Below are 19946 nucleotides of genomic sequence, written 5' to 3'. Positions count from 1 at the left end.
TAAATCCAGTGACAGGTGTCCTTGTAAGAGTGAGGCAGAGAGAGATTTGACAAAAGAAAAGGAGGCAATGAGATCATGGAGGCTGAAATTGGAGTCATGGGCTCTGGCAGGTAGCTCAGTTGGTTAGAGCATTGTCCTGGTTCGCTAAAGTTGTGGGTTCGATCCTTGATCAGGGCACATACAAGAATCAACCAGTGTATGCATGAGTGGGTGGAACAACAAGTTGATGTATTTGTCTGTCTCTCTCTCTCTCTCTAAGCCTCAATTTTTAAAAAAGGCTAACTTCTATGCTAAAACATGATTTAACAAAAAAATTGGAATCATAGGTTGAGGAATACAAGGAGCTGGAAGAGATTCTCCCCTAGAGTCTCTCAAGGGAATGTGACCCTGCTGACACCTTGATTTTGGACTGCTGGCCCCAGAACTGTGAGAGAGAATAAATATCTATTGTTTTAAACTATCCACTTTCAGGGGAAGACCTGAAAAGGAGAAAGCCCGAGTTTATAAAGGCAAAAACCAATTTTCCTATTGGCTATCTAGCTGGATATGATGACTAGTTCAAAAAGGATTGATTAGGTCCCTGTGTGAGACTCTGAAGTAATGATAGAGAGGCAAGTTCCAGGATGAGCTTCTATGGCAAGCACAAAAGTCCAAACCTCAACTGGGTGTGGATGTGCCTGAACTTGACTTTCCTAATGATGTCCTGAGTCCAATTTAGGCCCCCTCGACACCGCTGATTCCATTTTCAGATGATTCTGTTCAGAATGGAGACCAGTCTTTGGGAACTCAGGCTCAAGGTATTTCAGTTCTCTCCTCTGGCTTCTGAGAAGAAAGCTGCTCAAACATCTTACACTTTTGACTCTCCACATCAGCTGAACTGCAATGGCTTTCCTCTTCTTGGAGCTTGTTTAGTCATTGCTCTTGCCACTATTCAGAGCTGTCTCCTTTCCTGAAATGAGGAAATCACACATGACTTAGAGATATAAAGTCCTGTATGTAGAAGAAATTGTCACCGGGCTAACTTCTAGAAAACCCTACTCTTCCCGAATATCAAAACTATATCATAAGCTGTGCTTGCTAACAGTTGAACTGCTGACAGTTAACCATAGCACCTACAGATAGCTCAGCCCCAGAACCAGCCGGATCCAGATCACTTGAAGATGGTGTTCAGAACCTGCTACCCTCCACCACCTCCACTGTCCTCCAGTGAACTTGTCTTCATCTACATATTAAAAATCACACCCAGGGGGAAGAAATGGACATTGCTAGGCACAATTAGTGCCCTGCATAAGGGAGCCATAAGCACTACACATAGCTCAGCTCTCCTGTTACTGCCTCCCCAAGCAGTTTCTTTAACTGCCCGCCCCCACCCTTACCATAGAGAAGGTACCTTTCCAACATGAGCTCATCCTGCTCCATTCCTTAACCAAAGAAAAAAGTTTTTGCTCTGCTTTATTGAACTCGGTCTCTTTCTATTTGCATGATCAGTACTTGGCAGAAGGACCTTGGCTTGTGTCCCTGACCCAAAAGGGTCAGCAAAAAATGGGACTGGGCTCTGCTGTGGTGATGTCTATAGGGAAGAGGAATACTAGGTGTATCGGTTAATAATGCAGATTTTGTAATAAAAGAAAACACGATATTTAAAGAGAAACACCAAAAGTGATGTCCATCGCTAGCTACACATTTCCCCCATCTCTCAGGTAATTTATGGATACTGTCCCAATAGAACTTTTCTTGTTTTGAGGCAAACCATTCAGAGACCCAATTTTCCACTTCTTCGTATGTTTTGAAGTGCTGCTCAGGAAGTGTGTGTGTCATCGATCAGAACAAGTGGTAATCTGAAGGAGCAAGGTCTGGTGAATTCAGCGGGTGGGTTAATACTTCCCAGGTAAGATCATTTAACGCAGCGGTTCTCAACCTGTGGGTCGCGACCCCTTTGGGGGTCGAACGACCCTTTCACAGGGGTCGCCTAAGACCATGGGAAAACACATATATAATTACATATTTTTTGTGATTAATCACTATGCTTTAATTATGTTCAATTTGTAACAATGAAATTGGGGGTCACCACAACATGAGAAACTGTATTAAAGGGTCGCGGCATTAGGAAGGTTGAGAACCACTGTTTTAACGTGTCTTTAACTGGTTTTGAAGTGTGTGATGGTGCATCATCATGAAGCAAAATTACTTTGCCATGTCTTCTGGCACATTCTGGTCATTTCACGATCAAAGTGTGGTTCAAATTGATTATTTGTTGTCTGTAGTGATCAGTATTAATGGTTTCACCTGGTTTTAGAAGCTCATAATACACCACACCTTCCTGATCCCACCAAACACAGAGCATTGTCTTCTTTCTGAAGTGATTTGGCCTTGCATTCGATGTTGATGGTTGGTTGACCTGGATCAACCCATGATTTTGTGCATTTGGGATTCTCAAAATGAATCCACTTTTCATCGCCAGTCACAATTCGATGCAAAAAAGACTTTCTTTCGTGCTGTTGAAGCAACATTTTTAAAAATATATATATTTTATTGATTTTTTACAGAGAGGAAGGGAGAGGGAAAGAGAGTTAGAAACATCAATCTGCTGCCTCCTGCACACTCCCTACTGGGTATGTGCCTGCAACCAAGGTACATGCCCTTGATCGGAATCGAACCTAGGACCCTTGATTCCGCAGGCCGATGCTCTATCCACTGAGCCAAACCGGTTAGGGCAGTGGTCGGCAAACTGCGGCTCGCGAGCCACATGCGGCTCTTTGGCCTCTTGAGTGTGGCTCTTCCACAAAATACCGACTTCTGCACATGGGCCACGAAGTTTCAATCACACTGTATGTGCGCGCCCGCACGTGGTATTTTGTGCAAACAGCACAGCTGTAGAACAGCTCTGGGACCAGGTCCCTCTCCGGCTAGACAGCTCAGCTCTGCTCCATGACAGCCTGCTTTGTGCTGTGCTGGTCTGCTCCGTTCATGATGGTCTGCTTCGCTCTGCTTCACTTTGTTCTGGTGAGACATCTTTGGTGATTCAGCTCAGCCAGGGGAATTCATTCTTCATTCTTGTGTGGAAAGGGAAAGTGCACTCTCCCAGCCAAAGGGGAGCTGGCTGGACACAGAAGTCCCTGCTCCTAGTCTCTGATTGGTCTGTCCTCATGCAAATGAGGACTCCAAATTTTCACAGTTTGGTCCAAAGACACTGTCCTAATTGGTCAGAATAGAACCACTCTAATTGGTAGGAGCAGTGCAACTTGATTGGATGTGGAAACCCTCAGTCCTATTGGTTGAAATAGGACTCCAGGAACTCCTTTATAAAGGCTAGCTCAGATGGCAGAAACACTGTACAAGCAGGCAGTCCAACAGCAGGTGTAGGCAGGGTAGTGCAGAGGTTTCTCTATGAAGTGCAGTTTGCATGAGAGGCCCTGTGCAGAAATGGCTGCTAGGCTCTGTTTTTAAAAATTTGAGTCAAGGCCAGGCCAGGTGGCTGCTAGGCTCTGTTTTTAAAAATTTGAGTCAAGGCCAGGCCAGGTGGCTCAGTTGGTTGGAGCATCACCCGTACACCAAAAAGGTTGTAGTTTTGATTCCCAGTCAGGGCACATACTAGGTTGCGGGTTCAGTCAGTTGGGGTGCGTACAGGAGGCAACCATTGATATTTCTCACTCACATTGATGTCTCTCTCCCCCTCTTCCTCCTTTTCTAAAATATCAATAAAAAGCATATATATATATATATATATATATATATATATATATATATATGGCCCAATTAGCCACCAAACCCTTCTTGGTAGGTCCTTTTTACCCCCCTCAGGGTTCACAGTAATAACAAAATGCAGTTCTTTGTTTCCAGTTATACAAATGTCAAATCAGTTCTTCGAAGTCTCTTGAGAGATTCATAATAAAGGAAAATACTTCCAGCAAGAAGATTATCAATAATGAGGTGAAATATTATTAATTGGCCAAACCAGGATCCAACATCACATCCTTGTAGTTACATCCCCTGAGCAGGGTTCCAGCACTCACTCTCCACCTAGGAGAACTTGATGGACATCCTTGGAAGTGACAGTCGTGTAAATGATAAAAACATTCCAACTCTACAAAGCTTAGTCTCATATGACCCTGGGGAAAAGAGGAGGGTGGGCCAGACACGGAACTAGACATCATATAGAAAACATTTCTCCTGTATGGTTAAGCATTTCTGAGTCTGGCAAAAATATAGTTGCTCCTTGAGTTATTGTGTCCCAATAAGCCCATTGTCAGTTGAGAATGCAACTTGAATACTTTTCCAACCTACTGAACATCATAGCTTAAGCCAACCTACCTTAAACATGCTCAGAACAATTATATTAGCATACAGTTGGGCAAAATAATCTAACACAGAACATATTTTATAATAAAATGTTGAATAGCTCATGTAATTTAATGAATACTAGAGGCCCGATGTATGAAATTTGTGCAAGGGGCTCGGCCCTCGCAGCCCCAGCCAGCCCTCACAGCCCCGGCTTTGTCTGGAAGGTCGTTTGGCTGTTTGGTCTAATTAGCATATTAGCTCTTTATTATATAGGATTGTATTGAAAGTGAAAAATAGACTGGTTGTATGTGTATGACTTTTGCACCATCGTAAAGTCCAAACATCACAAGTTGAACCCATTGTAAGTCTGGGATTGTCTGTACACTCTAATAAATCCCAGAACCTCCTCACAATGTGATATTAAGTTGTCATTAAAATTTAGTTTGTAGAATAACCAAAAAATATCGAAAAATTCAAAATATACTAACAGTGGCTAAAGCAGGTTACTACACATATATACATACAACTATCCCATTAATCAAAATTTACATATGTCATTACAGATAGAATGGCAGACATCTGCAATAAAAAAATCTGGATTTATACATTTAAATATTAACATTGGTGATTTCTAGACTGTGATACTGATTTTTTGTTTAAGTATATTTCCATAAATTTAAATTCTTTTTTTCTTATTAAACTTCTGGGCTTTATTTATTATTTATTTATTTTCCCTTTTTTTTCTTTTTCTTTTTTCCTAGATGTTTCCTGCATGGTTTATCTCCTCAGTCATCGTCCACAGGACTCTGAGAAGTTGTAGGAATATGTAGGTACAGACTCAAGGCCCGGCTTTCTCTCCAACGTTGTGGAAAGGGACTGTACATCACGGGGCAGAGCCCTATGCTCCCCTACGCCAACTGGACAGAGCCCGTATTATTTATTTTTAATACAACCATTACATATTACACAAAAATAAAAGTCAAACGAACTTGGTATTTATAAATTATTAAATAAAAATACAGGAATATATATTTATATTTATAGAGCTTTTTCTTTTCTTCTAAACTAACCAAATCTTTCTCCTGCCATTTTATGATTTAAAAAAGTAAAATAGTGTATGCCCTAGAATAAGTGGGGAGTGGGCTTAATAATCACAGGACCCAGTTGCTCTACTTCTGCTCCTTCCTTGGCCTAAGCAAGTCCCTATTTGTCCCTTTGGGCTCTGGAGAGAAGGAAATACCCACACCACCTATTTAATCTCTGAAAAATAGCAATTAGATTTATTTCCCTTATTTAAAAAAAAGGAATGGGTTTAAAAATTGGGAGCCATACTCAGGCTTCCTGGCCAAGAACTAATCCCAAGGAATATATGGCTCTAGAAGAGTCTCTACTTTTCCCTGACAGAAGATTCTCTGGGGTTCCCAGTGTCCCTCAAGAAGGGCAAGATAGTTCAAAACAGCTCACTGTGGTCCCACCCAAGCTATGCTTCTAGGAATCCATACCAACCCCCTTACACTTTCAGAATACAGCCTCTCCTTCCACCCAGGTGTGAAGGCCTCAGAGTAGGGCATCTCAGTAACCATGGTCCCCAATGCCCCTGTTTGCTAAAGGCCCCCCAGAAGAGCTAACATGGAAAGGCACCCTGTAGTAGAGGGTAGGGTGACGAGTCTGCCCAAAATCTGGGGGAGCACAGGCTCCAATTTGGAGCTGATGGCCTAGTCCAGTGATGGCGAACCTATGACACGCGTGTCAGAGGTGACATGCGAACTCATTTTTTTGGTTGATTTTTCTTTGTTAAATGGCATTTAAATATATAAAATAGATATCAAAAATATAAATCTTTGTTTTACTATGGTTGCAAAGATCAAAAGATTTCTATATGTGACACGGCATCAGAGTTAAATTAGGGTTTTTCAAAATGCTGACATGCCGAGCTCAAAAGGTTCGCCATCACTGTTCTAGTGAGTACAACTATGTTGCCAGCTTCTGGGACCAAGTGAAAAATCTTCAAGAAGAGTTAACCATGGTCTAGCTAAGCTGATCAGTGCTCAGGATCAAGGGCGGGGTTCTAGAGCACTGTGTATGGAGAAGTCAGCATCGGAGAGCAGCAATTTTAGCACCTTAGAAAGTGCAGCAGTGAGGTCTGGCTCAGGGCATGCATTTGGAGTGAAATCATTTCTTTCTCAAAAGAAAAAGCTATAATCTGAATCTGTTCTAGAGGGCTGTGAGCTCTAAAGTTAACATTCGCAGACTCTGAGGTACAGACAAGTAATACCCATGCAAATAGCATGGCTTCAAAGAAAATATAAATGCTTCCAGATCATGGTAGGTACTCTAGAACCCATACACCTGGCCCTTGATAAAGCAGCACCAAAGCCCACCACACGGAACAGGCTAGGCACGGAGTACACATCACCCTCACACCCATGGGTTTCAGAGCTGGAATGTTCCTCTCAAGGCATCAACAATCTCACTGAGACATAGTGCAGGACCCAGACTGTATTCTAGATCAGCATGTATGTCTACACCCAGAAGGAAAATTAATTACAGCCCCAATTTAGAGTTTAAATTTGGGAACATAAGGTCCCAGAGATAGGGGACACTTTAGGCACCAGTGTACCCCAGTAGGGGAGGAAGGCAGCAGGCAGGTCCAGCTACCAAAGCCTCTACCCACTGCAGGCTCTGCAGCCCTGCCTTTCTGTCAGAGCCCAGCAGGCAGCAGCAAGTGCATGATGCACAAGGAAGGGGGACCATGAAGGAACAAGGCCAGCTGTAGAACTGCACTTCTCTCCAAAGCCCTGCTAACGACTTTCTGCAGAGAAGTGCTGGAAGCCCTCATCTGTATACAGTGTTTCTCCCAGGCAATAGGACAAGGGAAGGAGGGAGGGGGGGATTGAGAGGGAGGCAGAGAACTGCCCCTGTTCTTGCCAGTTTTCTCCTTAAAGAATCCTACAACCACCAGATTAGACAAGCAGCCCAGCATGCACATGAGCACACGTGCACGTGCACACACATGTCCAAGCAGCCCACTGTCACAGCCACCTCTCCCTATCACCTGAGAATCTGAGCTTCCATTCAAAGAGATGTGCCTTCTGTGTTCTCCCCAAATCCCACTCATCCAATGGAGATGCCAGTCCCTTATGCAAGTCCACCTTGCTCGGGGCTGCAAAATGAGCTCCAGCTAGTTTCCTGTGCCTACACCTACAGGCATGATCCCTCCCACCTCCCCCTACCCCTGGAATGACTCTATCTCCTGGCCCCCTGACTTTCCCAATACATTCCCCAAGGTCTCCAGTTCACTCTTCCAACTGCCTGCCTGGCACACTCAGTTCCCTCACACACTACCCTGCCCCTTCCCATCCTAGTTCCATGCCCATCCATTCACCCCACTTCTTTCAAGGGCATTCTCTGTTCTGTTCCTGCCCTCCTGTCCCCCAGCACACCTAGCCCCACTTGGCCCTGGACTTTCTCACATGCTAGCAAAAAATGCTCCTACAGTTAACAAGGCCCTTAGTGCCAGGGCCCCCGTCAGCACTGTCCTCACTGAGGCCCAGTTCCCGTATAGAGCTGTGAACTCTGCCCAGCCCCCAATACTGTGGATCCAGTCAGCCAGCCGCATCTCCAGGTAGGCCACCGTCCACTCCTGTACTTGTCCCACAAGTGGCTCCATCTCCTTGTTGACACTCTCAACACACAGAGCAGCTCCAAAGACAAAGAAGGCCACAAGGTAACCCCAGTTGGGGCCCCCCTGGAAGAGTTCATCAGAGACCTGGGTGAAACATTGCTGGGCTGAACCTGGGGTCACATGCAGCTGAGCCACCAGATCAGAGAAGGTGCATCGGAAATGGGTCTCAAACTCATCTCCAGCTGCCCGCATGGCTTGGTGCAGTGGGTCAGCTGCTGGGCCCTCTCCGGGACCCGCTCCACAAACATAACCCTTCTGCCTCAGCTTGTAGCCTACAAAGTCTGCCACCAGAGCCTGTGTGTCTGGGGCCTGAGGCTGGGAGCTCTTAGGACCCAGCACTGGTGGCAAGGAGCCCCCAGCTGGGGCCTTTCATCCTTCTGGCCTGGGTGGAGCCCTGGGAAGGGGAGGAGGATATCAGAGCTAGGTGGGGAAGGCCAGGGATTAGGGTCTGGGCTGAGAAAGGCTGGGGTTGCAGCTCCCAGGCCCAGGCCCCTGCCTCCAACGCTCTACCAGCTGTGTGGCCGAATCCATGTTTAATGACTGTCCTCCCGGGAAACCCAGGGCCAAGGGCTTCCTGACACCATCTCTACTCCGGTCTCCCCCCAGAGCAGCCCAAAGGCCCAGCTCCTCCCTCACCCCAACCCTCAGCCTGTCTCCAATCCTCCTGCCTGCCAGGTTAGGGATCTCACGGGTCAGGCCGCTGGCTGCCAGGATCCAGGAGCTGGGAGGGAGGGAGAGTGGGCCATAAATTTAAATTTAATGTATAGTTTCTGTTATCTTTATAAGAACCATGAATGGAATATAGAATATATGTTTTAAGGTATTTTATTAAAGAGAAGTTCTTTAAAAATATAGGTGAAAAAATTCGCTGTAATTTAACAGCTCAGCATGATCTAAATACAGTTGGCTATAAGTGATTTCTTTTATAATGTCTCCTAATAAACTATTGGTTTCCAAGCATGCCTGTAAGTGTTATGTCTACAGAGGAAGAGCTAAGAGGTTCAAAACTTGGTTTTGCTGCTTTGTTTTATATCTTCTTGACAGAAGTATTTATTTCATTTCTGAAACATTAGCCATAATACCCTGCAACCAGTGAGAAAATCACCTTGCCCCATTAGTTTCCCTTTGGGCCTAATATCAACAGAATCAAAACTATAGAGCATAAAGTTGTCTAGAGAAAATTCATTCATACCCAGAGTTCTTATGAATTCACAATAATTGGGACATGTTGCTATAGTTAGAATTCTTTATCAATGCCCACGGTTTATCATCTGTACTTCTCCAGAAGTCTTTGTCATGTTCTAGCTTTGACCTATTTTTATTTCTCCTGTTGAATGAAAACAACAATAGAAAGGTAGCGATTATACTTATTAATCTGTTTCTTCCAAGAACATACGCACAAATTCTTATATATTGTAGGCATGCCCAATGTCTTATACAGAAATCCCACTTCTAGGACACTTTGTCTTATGAAGAAATAAAAATGAGCAAAAAATTCTTACAAGGATGTACATTGAAGAAGTCCAGATAATAAGCATAAAAATGTTCTATAATAATGTATTAAATAAAGTATGACAAACTACCTTATAATCATGATTTGGGTTCCAAATTAATTAACAAAGAGATACTCATCAGGAGTGGCTTAGTGAAACAGACAGGATACAGAGCAGAAGGCATAGAGTTGGAAAGTTCAAAAATAGAATCTAGTTAAAGAATGAGGGCCTTGGAATTCAGATTCTGATTCCATCTCAGGTACTCTGTGACACTTCACTAGTTATTTCAGGTATTTGTGCGTCACTTGCCTAATCAGTTTACTGGGAATGGCAATGACACCTCACTCACAGGGTTATCATGAGGACTAATGAGACAATACACATAAAATATTTAGAATAGTGTATTAGTCAAGATTCTCCAGAAAAACAGACCAAACGGTGTGTGTGTGTATGTGAGTGTGTTTGTGGAGATAGAGATAGAGAGAGAGAGAGAGAGAGAGAGAGAGAGAGAGAGGGAGTTTAAGGAATTGGCTCATGAGTTTGTGGGGGCTTGTAAGGTCCAAAGTTTGCAGGGCAGGCCAGCAGGTTGAACACCCACAGAACAGTTGCAATTTGAGTCCAAAAGCTGTCTCCTGGTGGGGCTCCTTCTTGCTCTGGGAGAGGTCAATCTTTGTTCTATTAAGGCCTTCAACTGATTAGATGGGGCCTACCCAGACTAAGGTGGGTGACTGACTCTACTCAGTGTCCACTGATTTAAATGTTAATCTCATAAAAATTCAAAGCCCATCTTCATGTTTTGTCCACAATGAAGTTTGACCAAATATCTGGGCATTGTGGTCCAGCCAAGTTGACTCATAAAATTAGCCATCATAAGTCCACCCCTTGTCAACTTGGTATCTATACACAGCTCCTTAAACCAAGCTTAATCTCTGAATAAAAACAATAACAAGGTGATACTTCCACCTAACATATACAACTATCTTGCATGTAACCAAAAAGCACACTAACACTTTCCCCAGAAGAGGGTGCAAAGTGCTTGTGTGATGTTTACTTTTCTTGACATCACACAATTTAAATATTGTGATATAAAGTTAATAATACTTAAATACTATGACATAAGGTCAGTACATCTCAGGATACATGATAAAGGGGTAAAAAAGGGAAGAAAAGATATTTGCGACACTCCCTCCCCCAACAAAATAAAGAAACACTCATAACAATTACAGTTCTCATTTCTAAAACTGGTCACATGGTTATAATTGATATTTGTAACTACCTTCTTCCACTATCCCGTATTCCTTTTGTCCTCAGCAAGCACCTCAGTGTGTCATGGTTCTTTACTTAGTGGGGTGACCCAAACATTCTTGAAGACTCTTGCCCATTAGTAATGCTGCCTGAATAGTGTTGCAGTTTTCTACTCACTTTAATCATAGGGCATGTTATACTAAGAGATGCCTGAAAGGATCTTCTTACTTCCCTTGTGAAGTAGCAGTCCAACTTTCCCTTGGTAGTCAAGGTCAGTCACCCCAGTCAGCACAGTAATTCTATTCTTGGCCTGCTGATTCAGAAAGATGAGGAGCCCAAAGTGGCTGGGGAGCAGTCTTAACTTCCAGTTCAATGGAATCATGTCTCCTGGTAGAAGCACTCCTCTTTGGAACTTCTGGGCAGCAGAGCACAGTTGTGGGTATAGGAAGCAAAAACTTGCTGTAGGACCACTAGGGGAAATAGTGAGTGATATCACTCCCATTTCTACCCCTTGATTTCTGGCCTCATGCGTCCTGGCTATTCGAGAAAAAGCACCAGGTATAGGACGCTGATCCACAGCATCTACAGCCTTTTGGGGAACCCTGCCCCAGCCCTGCAAGATACTGCCACCTGTCTGGCATTGTAAATGACTCTTCAAAAGGTCATTCCACTGTCTGTCAAGCCAGCTGCTTCAACATGGTAAGACCAGTGAATTCCATGAGGATAGGCCCATTGCTGCACTTCCTTTGCTGTGGCATGAGTTCCTTGATAGCAACAATGCTGGTGTGGAACACCATGATAGTGATAAGGCATTCTGTAATTCCACAGATGGTAGTTTTGGCAGAAGCATTATATGCAGTAAAGGCAAATCTGCATCATGAAGGTCTATTCCAATCAGAACAAAATGTCCCTTCCATGATGGAAGCAGTCCAATGTAATCAGCCTGCCACCAGGGAGTGGTGTCAATATCGGGGACTCATTATTGGTCTCTGCTGTTGACAGATTGAGCATTCAGCAGTGGTGGTAGCCAAGTTGGCCTTGGTGACTAGATGCCCAAGCATAACCTCCATCACTGCCACCATGGTCGCTTTGTTCATGAGCCCATTGGTTGATGACTGGGGTGACTGAGGAAAAATCCTGATGGTTACCCACAGAATGGGTCAGCTTATCCACTTTATTAAAATCCAACACTGCTGAGGATATTCTTTGGTGAGCATTCACATGGGACACAGATATCTTCACTTTTACCCATTCAGAAAGGTCCACACCTTTTTCCCGGACTTCCTTGTCACCTATTTGCTAATCATGTTCCTTCCAAGTCCCCAACCATCCAGCCAAACCATTGTCCACCGTCCATGAATCGATATACAGTCACACATCTGGCCATTTCTCATTTCAAGCAACATAACCAAGTGCATTTCTCAAAGTTCTGCCCAATAGGAGGATTACTTGTGCCTTCAGGGCATGCTCCACCAGAGCACATATATACAACTTCCACTTTTTTAAAGTATTTTTTTTATTGATTTCAGAGAGGAAGGGAGAGGGAGAGAGAGAAAGAAACATCAACGATGAGAATCATAGATTGACTGCCTCCTGCACACCCCACACTGGGGATTGAGCCCGCAACCTGGACATGTGCCCTGACAGGGAATTGAACAGTGACCTCCTGGCTCATAGGTGGGCACTCGACCACTGAGCCCTGCCAGCCTGGCTACCACTTCCATTTGGATGGTGGAATGTTGCTAGGTGTACCCAACTCAATGGCTTAGTGGGTCAGATCACATCAAGTTCATGATGGGCAGCTCTTGTTGCATGGTAACTTGGTGGCCTGTAGTCCAATCTCTGCTAAGGCCCAGTAGCAAGCCAAAACCTGTTTCTCAAAGGAAGAGTAGTTACCCACAGACGAAGACAGGGCTTGGCTTCAAAATCCTAAAGGCTCCAGGCAGCATCCCTATCTGCCACTGATACTTCCAGTGATCTGCTGGGCCATGTGGCCCAAGTGGCAAAGCAGCTAACACACAGTCTGGACCTGTTGCAGAGTTGCAGAATCTTCTCTTGTTCTGGGCCCTTCTCAAAACTAGCAGCTTTTCAGGTCACTCAGTAAACACCCAAATGAGGAATATACCTCCATAATCCAGAGGCCCACTAGGCTTTGTGCCTCTTTTGGGGGTGTTGGTAGGGCCAGATGCAACAACTTGTCCTTCACCTTAGAAGGGATATCTCAACATACCCCACACCACTGGTTCCCTAGAAATTTCACTGAAGTAGTAATTTTTGAGGATTTGTTGGATTTATTTCCCACTCTCTGACACACAAATGTCTTACCAATAAGTCTGGAGTACTTGCCAAGTAGGCAAGTTGAATGGGGATGTGGTGGGAATCACATTAAGGACTTGCATCTTTCAAGTCCTTAATGGTGGCCTTAATCTCTGCAATCCCTCCAGGAATGTATATTTCTTTTAGTTTACTATTTTTCTAGGTAGAGGCAGTTCTAGTAGCTTCCAATTCTCCTTTCCACCATAATGGTCTTCACTCAACAGGTCAAGAACCACTGTGGGGAATCTAACAGTTGCAGTTACTGAGTATGTCTATTCCAATTACCCATTCCAGAACTGGGGGGAAAACCCACAGGGTGGGGTTAAGGCAACCACTGGGCCCACTGTGGACAGACCTCAGCTAAAACTGCACTGATTACCAGACCTCCATATGCCCTGTCTCTGACTGGTAGGCCACAGTGACATTTTGGGTCACCTGGAATTAGCATCAGTTCAGAGCCAGTGTCTGGTAATCCCTGGAAGGTCTTATTATTTGCTTTTCTTTAATGTACAGTCATCCTGCTAAAGTCTGTAGGTTCATTTGGGAAACATGGGTGCGGGGGGGGGGGGGCGATTAACAGTATACATTTTTGGCAAGGTAGCAGGTTCTTTCATCAAGAGGTTTGTGTCTATACACTGGGTCAAGTCTGGAAATTGACTGAGGAGCCATGACTGTGTTTTTATTATTCAGGTTAGGCTTTTGTTCACTTGACTTAGAACTCTTCCACTCATACAGATCTAGTCAGAATTTGGCAGACTTCCCACCTGTTTCACTTCCACCAAAGAATACCAACCATACTCCCAGTTACCTATAACAGAATTTTTGGGGGGAAATCTTTCACAATCATTTTGCATTCTTCACCACAATAAGTTGTTTCATATTTTTAAACCATTATAAATTATTCTTAGATTTTAAAAAATTTCCCTTGAATGTTTAATTTTCAAGTAAAATGGATGCTTCAGGAAGCTTACCAATTATTATCTTCTTAGAGGTAAGTAAAGTGAGGGTTAGATTAGGTATCACCTCATACTCAGTCTCACACACTCATATCATAGTTTCTCCTATAGTTACTACATTCAGATCACAACATACACTGTCTTCCATCCAAATTTCAACTTGTATAAGCTGTGTTCAAACACACAAAAACGGTCTGAGAGACTGACCAAATCTCTCACATAATCAGCCCACTCAATCATACTCAGTTAAAACTCACACACATCAACCTCAAAGTTACAAAATTATAATCACGCGCTCTTTCACTGTCATACAATTCTTCCAGAGTCTCGGGAGGTACAGTCACAAACCACTTTCACATACTGTGCATATTGCACTCAATGTCCTCTCCCGGTGACAGTCTCAAGTGTAAAACATCTCACTCACGTGACAAGATTCAGACACAGAAACACAATCATTTGTTCTCACTGATACATTTCCTCACATCTCACTTAGAGATGTGGTTTCTTGTGGAGAGTGGCTACAGCGTTTGGACAGATTCAAGCCTCGGACTAATGAGAGGGCATGGTCCTCTCATGGCAAAGCCACGTGCAAGTCCCAGCTGGGAGGGCACCTCTCCCAGCACAATTATAGCCAAAGGCTATATAGTGGGGCCTTGACTTAGGAGTGTCCCAACTAACAAGTTTGTTGAGATACCAGCTGTCTTTCGGCAGATTTTTTGCATTGAGTTGACAGAGTAATTTGAGTTAACGAGCTCCTTAACGAGCTCCTTAACGAGCTCAGTCTCAGAACGAATTAAACTCGTAAGACAAGGCCCCACTGTAGTTGTAAGCTTGACCCTATGGTCTGAACCTGTGGTCCCAGGTGGCTAAGTGAGGTAGGCTGCAGGAGGTGCAGCAAGTGCTGCCAAAACAAAGCTTGATAGAGTTCAGGTGCATGTAATTGAGTAGATTTGAAACCGGGGAGAACATTGTAAAGATCTTGACCATGCCCTTACTTTACCTGGTGGAATCTGGCTATAAAATAAAGACTTGGCTTCCAGACTATGGCACTGTCTCTTTATCCGAGGGCAGTGTCCCACCTAGCCCCAGCTTTATTCTCTTGTCTGTCTTCTTAATCCTTCACCCCTGGTGGTGCTGAGCATGGCTCAGTTTCTGGCCTTTCAGCAAAGTTAAAAATCTTTACCATAGATTTGTCCCTTTTGACAGCCAATCTGTACTAGCTTCCACCCTTCTCAGTCAATTTAGGTCTCTTTGTCTCCCACAAACACATGTACGGCTCATGACCAGCACTCACTGGTGCCCCAGGATTCTGTGATTCATCCACCAGGGTCCCTCCTGGTCCCACCATGGTCCCCCTCCACCGCCGTCCCAACAAACCAGCTTCCTCCCTTCTTCAGGGAACTCACCTGCAGACATGCGCCACCACCAAATCCTCCCGCTAGTCAGAGGCAGGCCCAGCACAAGCAGCCTCCCACCTGAAGTTACAAGGTCACTGGCCACCAAGGTTGCCAGTAAACAATCACAGGGTCTCAAACCGCCCCTCACAGGTAAGACACATCACCTTCTACCACATGGCAGAGCTTGCCATGTGAACCCGCACGGGTGTCCAGCACATCCACTATCTCACACGTACGACACCCTCACAGTTGGTGTCACACACATCCTCTCCATCTCATCAGACTCACCCTGGGACTTGTGCACTTGCAGACTCACAGAAAACAAACCTCGCACCCAGAGGCCGGATCCCTCCGCACCAGACAATTCCCTTAAGCCACTGCATGCAGGCGTCCACCCTAAGCGGGTGGGGCGAGCCACGGTGCCAGGCCTGAAATCCCTCGTCGGAGGACTCTGAGATCACAAATGCAGACCTAAAACCTGGGCCTGAGCCATGGAAACCGGGAGATTGTAGCATCCTCCAGGTCCTATTAAAACTGGGCAGGTGCAGCCGGAAGTCCGGCAGACAACTCCCGGGCTCTTTCCTCTCAGACTACGTTTCCCAGAGGACACAGATGTCCAAGCTACTTCGGGTAGGAAGGTTGGTGGAGTGGTCGGCACGGAGGCAGGTGAGGGCTTCCCGACCTGAGGAGCAGAAGGGCTAGGCATGCGGCCTCCTCTGTAATCCTAACCAGAGGAGTTATTTTAATTCTTCAACCATGCTGAACATTTTGTTGCAAATCCTTTCACCCTCCTTATATGCATACATATATGCTTATGTACATATGTATTTTTCCCCAAAGATTACACCATGGTACACATGGTGTTGTAATTTCCTTATTTAAATATATTTAGGTCTCTCTGTCTGTATTCAGGGATAAATTTTAGCAGATTTTTCAGGACGCTTCCAGGTGTGATTCTTTAATTCTCACCAGTACTTCAAACTAAACACTCAGGTATTTATTTTGCTCTGGAATTTTTGTCCTATTTATTTATTCTTTTCAATCTGTTATTTTAGTCTCTATTTTTGACATTCCCATTACACATACATTAGGTCTTTTGGGTCATTTTCTACTTCCTTGATCTTTTCATAATGTCCATTTTCTTTTCCCTCTTAATTCAGTGAGAATCTGTTTAGGGAATGTCTGAGCAGGTTGGTTGGGTTTATTTCATTCATTTCATTATAGTGTTGGGACACTGGTCTGCCTCTCTAAAGTCCCCCCTACTAAAGACCCTGGGCCCATCTTTTTCTTTTTTTAATATATGTTTTATTGTTTTCAGAGAGGAAGAGAGAGGGAGAGAGAGATATAAACATCAATGATGAGAGAGAATCAGTGATTGGCTGCCTCCTGCACACTCCCTACTGGAAATGGAGGCCGCAACCTGGGCATGTGCCCTTGACCAGAATTGAACTTGGGGCCCTTCAGTCTGCAGGCCAGTGCTCTATCCACTGAGCCAAACCGGCTAGGGCTGGGCCCATCTTTCTTGACTCCATCTGGCTATAGCTGGATTTCCTTCTTGTTTTGAATAAGGTTGGGATTTGTCCAACTTTCCTCTAATTTTTTATGTATGTGTGATTGGGGCCAGGGAGTAGGAGACATGAAAGGGCAAGAAAAATATCATTCTGAAGTAACACTTTGGGAGCTCAGAGTCAAGATCACTTCATGTCTTTATTTTTTCTGAACCTCTCTCATCCAAGAACACTGTGGAACCAAGACCATAGCCGGTTTAGCTCAGTGGATAGAGCGTCAGCCTGTGGAATGAAGGGTCCCGGGTTTGATTCCAGTCAAGAACACATAACTTGGTTGCAGGTTCCCTGGCCCTGGTCTGGGTGTGTGCAGGAGGCAACCAATCGATGTGTCTCTCTCACAGTGATGTTTCTCTGTGTCGCTCCCTCTCCGTTCCACTCTCTCTAAAAATCAATGGAAAAATATCCTCAGGTGAGGATTAACAAAACAATAAATAAGTAAAGTGGAACCAAGAAAAGACTAATAAATATACTGAATTCTTTAAAAAGCCATGCCCCATGTAAGTTTGTGTTTTCTTGTCCCTAATTGGAGTCCTTTCTTTTCTGTAGGTCATATGAATACCTGCATTCTTTATCCTGATATTGTTACCTAATTGATATCATACAATAACATACTAATGACTAGCTAAGCGATGATGCCAAACTTCAGGGTCTTCCTTTTTTTGTTCCTCTCCTCTCTAAACAGTGTTCATATACTCATTAATAAATAATTCCTCATTTTCCATATGTTCTGTCTATCATGTGCAGGCAGAAACAAGGGGAGAAGAGAAATAGTATTCTTTTGAGGGAAATATTAGTGTTTCTTGTCAAAACTTTGATTTGATGAGATGATTTAACAAATTTTTATCTTAAATTTTTAAGTTTATTTTTATTATTGACACTATTACAGATGTCCCCATCCTCCCCTTTGCCCATCTCTTCCCAGTCCCTGCCTCCCTTTTCCTCTGGCTATCACTACATTGTTGTCTGTGTCTATGTGTTATGGATATATATTTTTTGGCTACTCTGTTCAACCTCTTTCATCCAATTCCCCATGCTGGCTCCCCTCTGAAAGTTGTCAGTCTGTTCCATGTGTGGGAAGCTGCCCATTGTCTTCACTAGCAGAGAAGTGCAAACAAGGATCCCGGAATGCTGGTGAACCTTGAACCCATGGCAAGGGCCAGAGTTATGCACCGATTGTCTAGTCCTGACAATGGGGGCTCAAGCTATTTCCTGATCAAATAGTCTCAGAGTAAATCCTTCTAATATTTACTGACCTTTAAGATAGTCTGTCTGCTACCGCAATTGCTACTGCCTGACTAAGGGCTTTATGTGTAACCAAAGTTGAATAAAAGGCTGGCGAGGCCTGGGCACCAGTGGAAGTCCTTCCCCTTGAGTTGAACTTGCCCGCCTGGCCCCCCAATATTTCCAAATTATCTCTTGTCTCTTCTCTTTCATTTGTGTGTGGCTCCTCTTTCAGATCCTGAACCGCGAACCATGCGGGACGTGAGGGAACACATACACATCCATGTATCCATGACTCTGGTTCAATTTGTTCATCAGTTTATTTTGTCCAGTGAAATCATATGGTATTTGTCTTTCTCTGACTGGCTTATTTCACTTAGCATAATAATCTCCAGATTCATCCATGCTGTTGCAAAAAGTAAGATTTCCTTCTTTTTATAGCCACATAGTATCCCAGTATGTAAATGTACCACAGCTTTTTTATCCACTCATCTAATGATGGGCACTTGGGCTGTTTACAAATCTTGGCTATTGTAAATGTAGCTATGAACATAGAGTTCATATATTCTTTCGAGTTACTATTCGAAATTCTTGGTATATATTCCCAGAAGTGGGAATGCTGGGTCAAAAGGCAGTTCCATTTTCAATTTTTTGAAGCAACTCCATACTGTTTTCTACAGCAGCTACACCAGTCTGCATTCTTACCAACAGTGTACAAAGGTTTCCTTTTCTCCACATCCTCACCAGCATTTGTTGATTTATTGATGATAGCCATTCTGATAGGTATGAGGTGGTATCTCATTGTGGTTTTAAATTTCAGCGCTCTGATGACTAGTGATGTTGAACATTTTTTCATACGTCTGTTGGCCATGTGTATGTCCTCTTTGGAGAAATGCCTATTCAGGTCCTTTGTCTATTTTTAAATTGGATTGTTTGTCTTCCTGGTGTTGACTTGTATAAGTTCTTTTATATATTTTGGGTATTAACCCTTTATCAGATGTATCATTGGCAAATATGTTCTCCCACACAGTGGTTTCCCTTTTCATTTCATTTGATGGTTTCTTTTACTGCACAAAAGCTTTTTAGTTTGATGTAATCCCATTTGTTTATTTTTTTCCTTTTTTTTCTTGCCATATGGGCTCTCTGTTCTGTTCCATTGATCTAGCTGCCTATTCTTGTGCCAGTACCAGGCTGTTTTGATTACAGTGGCCTTTTAGTATAGTTTGATATCAAGTATTGCGACACCTCAAACTTTGTTCTTATTTTTTTCAAGATTTCTGAGGCGATCATGGTCTTTTTTGGTTCCATATAAATTTTTAGAATATTTCTCGATCTGTGAAATATGCCTTTGGTTTTTTAATAGGAATTGCATTGAATCTATAGATTGCTTTGCATAGTATGGACATTTCAACATGACAGGCACTCATCTAAATAACTAGGACTAAAACAGTAGGTATGGGGAAATGAGACACATACAAATCATGCCTGTGGAATTTAACTTGTAGTGAGAGAGACAAAATAAATATCTAATTATATAGTGCAAGACAACACAAGAAACACTGATATATAAATCTATACATACTAGAGACCCGGTGCAGCCCAGCCTGCACCCTCTCCAATCCGGGACCCCTCGGGGGATGTCTGACTGCTGGTTTAGGCCTGATCCCAGGGATCGGGCCTAAACTGGCAGTCAGACATTCCTCTCACAATCCTGGACCGCTGGCTCGTAATCGCTCACCTGCCTGCCTCCCTGGTTGCCCCAACTACTCCCCCCCCCCCCCCGC

The 19946-nt window shown here is 43.8% G+C and overlaps 2 pseudogenes; both read right to left on the bottom strand.

Annotated features, from left to right (window-relative positions):
• Positions 1–5040: 5040 nt before the first annotated feature.
• On the bottom strand, positions 5041–5218 carry LOC111827902 (annotated as a pseudogene).
• Positions 5219–7249: 2031 nt separating this feature from the next.
• LOC102432457 lies at positions 7250–15392 on the bottom strand (annotated as a pseudogene).
• Between the last annotated feature and the right edge of the window lie 4554 nt (positions 15393–19946).

Source organism: Myotis lucifugus, unplaced genomic scaffold (assembly GCF_000147115.1).
Source record: "Myotis lucifugus unplaced genomic scaffold, Myoluc2.0 scaffold_244, whole genome shotgun sequence".
NCBI lineage: Eukaryota > Metazoa > Chordata > Mammalia > Chiroptera > Vespertilionidae > Myotis > Myotis lucifugus.
The sequence above is the reverse complement of the archived record's forward strand: the minus strand, read 5'-3'. Positions and strand labels throughout refer to the sequence as shown.